Source organism: Bison bison, unplaced genomic scaffold, assembly GCF_000754665.1.
Source record: "Bison bison bison isolate TAMUID 2011002044 unplaced genomic scaffold, Bison_UMD1.0 scf7180017864518, whole genome shotgun sequence".
In the NCBI taxonomy this organism is placed as follows: Eukaryota; Metazoa; Chordata; class Mammalia; order Artiodactyla; family Bovidae; genus Bison; species Bison bison.
Window position 1 is genome coordinate 6,225,828 of NW_011495071.1, and position 5,846 is coordinate 6,231,673.

The following is a 5,846-nucleotide window of genomic DNA, read 5'->3' on the forward strand; positions in this document are numbered from 1 at the left end:
TGCAGAAGGAAAGGGCAACCCACTCCAGTATCCTTGTCTGGAAAACCTCATGGACACAGGAGCCTGGTGAGCTGCAGTACATGGGGTTGCAAAGAGTCAGGCACAACTAAGCAACTAACACTTACTTACTGTATCAGAGAAAGTAACCTTTAGCAAAGGGGAGGAGGAGGGTGGTAGGCTTTAAAAAGACATTACAGACAAAAGTTAATCAAAAGAAAGCAGGTGTAACAATATAATATCCGAACACATAAGCTTTGGAGCAACAAGGATTAGTTGAAAGAAAAAATCACCAGGAAAAAATGTAATCTAACAGTATAGCCTCAAAGGACAGAAGCAAAAAACTGCCAAGTCTCATGGGGAGCTTGACAAATTTGATAGGTGATTTTAGTTCCATTTTCTCAAAATTGATAGACTCATAGTAAAAAGATGTGAACAGCAGTCAAAAAACTTGATGTTTAGGGACTTCCCCAGCCATCTAGGGTTAAGACTCTGCCTTCCAATGCAGAGGGCTCAGGTTTGATCCTTGGTCAAGGAACCAAGGTCCCACATGCTGTAGGGTGTGGCCAAAAATTAAAAACAAAAACAGCAATATATAAAGAACCCTGGACACCCCAGAAAACAGAGAATCTTTATCATCACAAGTACACACCTCAAGGGAAATCCAAGCATTATTTGTAATAGCAATAAAGAGAAAATTTAAAAAAACATGTACAAGATCTTGGTGAAGACAGCCATTGACACTGAGACCAATGTGGTTGGGAGCTGGAAGGGTGGGATCACTTCCTGTGTTCCAGACACTCTGCTAGTTCCTGGAGGCGAACTCGGCACCACCTGAAACTCACCTGCATAACACTGTGGGCCCCGGGATGTTCCAGGTGCTACACAGCAAAGGACAAGTGCTCTGGGTGACGAAGGGAGGAGGCGCAACGCCCAGCGTGAGAGCGGGCATGGAAGCCAGAAGCCATGCAACCCATGGCTTGTTGGGAAAACAGCGGAGTGCTCAGTATGGCCAGAGCGTGGTGGTAGGAAGCAACCCTGGAGGGTAGCCTGGGCACATCTGCACATCTCAGTGCCTCTCAGAGTCTGGCCCAGTAGGATCTGAAAAGCCTTGATAACAATAATCCCTCTATTGAGAACTTCCCGTGGGCCTGGTGTTTCCCTTTACTGCCTGTAATGCTCAAGTCAACATTCTGAAATAGGTATTGTTATCCTCATTTTACTTACAGAAAAACTGAGGCTCCAAGAGATTTAGGAACTTGCTCGGGGTCTTGCCCTGGGCCCATCCTCAATCTGTCTGACTCTGAAGTCCATGCCGAATACATCATCTCACGTTCAGGGATAAGACACAACCTTGCTCTTGGGACCAGAATCACACAGAGCCTCTATATACCTTACTGGGGGGCCCAGGCACCTATGAACTTAGTAGATGGTCAACTAGGTGTCAGGGATTTATGATTCAGTTGAAAGAGGGCTGTTGACATGCAGGGAAGCCAGGCTCCACGTGTAAGCTGATGTGGGCACAGGAACAGTAGCTCAGGGCCAGCCAGGAGAGGGACAGCCAAGCCTAGGGACAGCTGTCAAGTCACCACAGGGAGTGGAGTCCCCCTCCCTGCTTGTTCCATCCCACACTTAAATATGCCACCTTCAGTGCCCCCTGCTTTCCTGTCTCCTCCAGAGGTAGAAGCAGCTCTGGTTATGGCTAAAAAAGCAGGTTCTTGGGTCTTTAGTCTTGTCACCATGGTCTCCACAGGCTGTGATCCATCATGCCTGAGAAATGCCCTGCTAAATGTTTGTGTCAGGAAAGCCTGCTGGTGATGCAACAGATAGGTGGGGGCAGTGACGAGGACTCTGATACCACAAAATGTACTCAGCACATTTTGAGTCAACACAGAGATGGGAGCCAAGAAAGATAAGGATTTTAGTTGTTTGAGTGTTGTTTATGTAAACCCTCCTTCATCACCAAAGATTTGAGGCTGCTGGCAATGAAAACTAAAATGATGATGATGGTGAGAGAGGGAGAAGACTCTTAGGATCAGAAAATAAAAATTGTGGAAGAAAAGCATGACCTGATAAAGCACAAGACCTGAAGGACACAGGCATGGGCAATAAGGGATGACAAAGCTGCAACAGTTGACTTTCACGCTGGCTTTGGGTTTCTTGGAAATCCATGCAGAGGGAAACTCAGCCAGTTACATAATTGTGGTAAGCAGAAGAAGGAAACAGGTCAGAATCACAGGGAAAATAAAGCTTTTCCAAACAGTGAGCAGCAAAATAAACATCTCGATGAAACTTTATACACGCAGACTTGGAATCATATTAAAAAGTCACTGAGAAATGGCAATTTTGCATAACGTCAAGGTGAGGTAGTTCAAATATCTAAGCATCTGGTGACAAGATCTATGGATAGAATAAAAAGTGCCTTAAAATTTTTAGTAGGAATTCTTATCTTTTAAAATATTAGCTAACATTAATACATAGCTTTTTATTAATATTTAAGAGTATATTATAGAGAAAGCATGCATTATAGAAAAGTAAATATATCATCTTGGACTCCCTGGTGGCTCAGTGGTAAAGAATTCACCTGTAATGCAGGAGCTGCAGGAAATGCAGGTTCAATCCCTGGGTCAGGAAGATCCCCTGGAAGAGGGCATGGCAACTCACTCCAGCATTCTTGCCTGGAGAATCCCATGGACAGAGGAGCCTGGCGGGCTACAGTCCATAGGGTTGCAGAGTGGGACATGACGGAAATGACTTAGCATGCACATATGTATAATCACCTGTATTCCCACCATGAGCGTGTGTATATTTTCCAATTTTTTATCTAGGCATATTTTTAGATATTTTTTACAAATTTATTTTTATGCAGCCAGACTGTTTAGTAACCTGATTTATTGTTTAACGAGTACATCTTACTTATAATCCATGTCAATGAATGTTCATTCACAATGTGATTTTTAATGGAAATTAATGTGGATGTATCATAATTTATATGGTTCAGATGGTAAAGAATCCACCTGTAATACAGGAGACCTGGGTTCAATCCCTGGGTTGGGAAGATCCCCTGGAGGAGGGCATGGCAACCCACTCCAGTATTCTTACCTGGAGAATCCCCATGAACAGAGGAGCCTGGTGGGCTACTGTCTATGGGTCGCAAAGAATCGGACACGACTGAGTGACTAAGCACAGCACAGCATATTATAATTTAACAATCTCGCCTTGTACATTGTGTTTTTCTTTAATTTCTAAAATTATAACCACTGTAATGAACATCTTTATAGCAAAATGCATGCATTCTATAGTTATTTGTTTTATGTTAAATTTTAAATGGAATAAAATTTTCTGAACAGGTACATCCCTATTCACAAATCCTTTGTTGTAATACTGAGACCTCCCAGTATTAGGACCAGGTTAAAACCAGTGGTTTAGACTGTAAAGGAAAGATGTACAACAAAGCCTTCAGCCATTTTCTGTCTCTGTCATGGACTTCCAGATATACATGGCAAATTGAGTGCATACATCTAATATATTTTTCTCTGAAATTTTCCTCAAAATATGGTAAAGAGAGTTTTTTTCTTTTTTAGAAAAAAAAATCCATGAGGACAAAAAGAATGAGGAAAAAAAAAAGACCATAGCAAAATTTTAAAAGCTAGAAATCAGGCAGACAAGTTGCAACTAATTTAGTAGGACTGAGCAAACTGATCTGAAGTTGGCAATGGGGAAAGATAAGTGCCAACCTGATTTATTGCACTGAATTCTCAAAGGCTGCTGCTGCTGCTGCTGCTAAGTCACTTCAGTTGTGTCCAACTCTGTGCAACCCCATGGACTGCAGCCTACCAGGCTTCCATCCATGGGATTCTCCAGGCAAGACCACTGGAGTGGGTTGCCATTTCCTTCTCCATCTCAAAGACTAAGGAATTGTAATAAATCTGCTGTTAACCAACATTACACCCATGTATGAACTAGTAATAGCCCCCCTTTTTTCAAGACACTCTACAGCCATCTACCAGAAGTTTGTCATAATAAATATATAATTCTCTTATGCCTACAGTGTGGGAAAGGTGCTCTCAGAATTGTACAGTACACAGCTTGCCCAGCTGTACATACCAGCCCTGACATGGAGGCACCAGGGAGCACTAAAAATAGAATGAATGAAGAGACTGATGTACAATATGGAAGAATGGTTAAAACTACTTCAAAAGAAAAGCTAGCATTTCTTTCTAACCTTGGCAGAAGCCTGGAGCTTTATCCTCTGAAAAGGGGAAGACTGAATATTTGTGGAAGGAGAATGCCAGGCAGAGTTGAGGACAGAGGTTATTGTACCAGAAATATAAAGTGTGCCCTGTAAATGCTGAGTCCTATCCTGCTCCTTCCACTTGGCCACAGGAACACTGGAACCCAGGCCTTTACTTTGCAGGCAGGAGAGAAGAGGAAACTGCCTAGGAAAACAAAACCAGCTCAAAGGAAAATACGTAAATATTTTTACATTGGGGGGTCCCCCAACTAAACATTCCAGTGGATCACCCAACAGAGAAGCTCATAGTACATGGAGCTCCAAATCAGCTTTTAAATCCCCACTTTGCAGTAAGCAGACAAGCAAAAATTACCAGTCATTTGAGGAACAAGCCTAACATGAAAGATAGAGACCAAAACAAACAGATGTTAAAAAAGAAACTTGAGGGGACTTGCCTGGTGGTCCAGTGGTTAAGAATCCACCTGCCCGTGTAGGAGACACAGGTTTAATCCCTGGTCCAGGAAGATTCCAGATGCTTGGGGCACCTAAGCCTGTGCTCCACCACTACTGAAGCCCCTGAGCCCTGGAGCCCAGGCTCCACAACAGAAGCCATTGCAATGAGAAATGCCCGCACCTCAACTGGAGAATAGCCCCTGTTTGCTGCAACTAGAGAAAGTCTGCATGTAGCAATGAAGACCCAGCACAGCCAAAAATAAATAAATAAATACAAGTTTAAAAAAAAGGAACTTGGGGAAAAGGAGACTATACAGGCAGAAGAATTTTTAAATATACCATTCATATCAGAGAGTTAAAAGAATATATTACATTGATGAAACAAGAACATACCATAAAAAATTCACAGAATTGAAAAATAAAAGTAACTCTTGCAAATTAAAAACACAGTTGCATAAACAGAAAACTGAATAAAGAGTGAAGCTGTCTCCCAGAAAGGAGAGCATGCAGAGATGGAAGAAATGAAAGAAAAAAAAATTAGAAGACCTTGTTCAAGAAGTTCCTATTATTAAAAGAGATTAGTTGTTTGTCGGTTGCTTCATTTGCTATTATTTTCTCCCATTCTGAAGGCTGTCTTTTCACCTTGCTAATAGTTTCCTTTGATGTGCAGAAGCTTTTAAGGTTAATTAGGTCCCATTTGTTTATTTTTGCTTTTATTTCCAATATTCTGGGAGGTGGGTCATAGAGGATCCTGCTGTGATGTATGTCGGAGAGTGTTTTGCCTATGTTCTCCTCTAGGAGTTTTATAGTTTCTGGTCTTACGTTGAGGTACCATTTCACACCAGTCAGAATGGCTGCGATCCAAAAGTCTACAAATAATAAATGCTGGAGAGGGTGTGGAGAAAAGGGAACCCTTTTACACTGTTGGTGGGAATGCAAACTAGTACAGCCACTATGGAGAACAGTGTGGAGATTCCTTAAAAAACTGGAAATAGAACTGCCTTATGATCCAGCAACCCCACTGCTGGGCATACACACTGAGGAAACTAGAAGGGAAAGAGACACGTGTACCCCAATGTTCATCGCAGCACTGTTTATAATAGCCAAGACATGGAAGCAACCTAGATGTCCATCAGCAGATGAATGGATAAGAAAGCTGTGG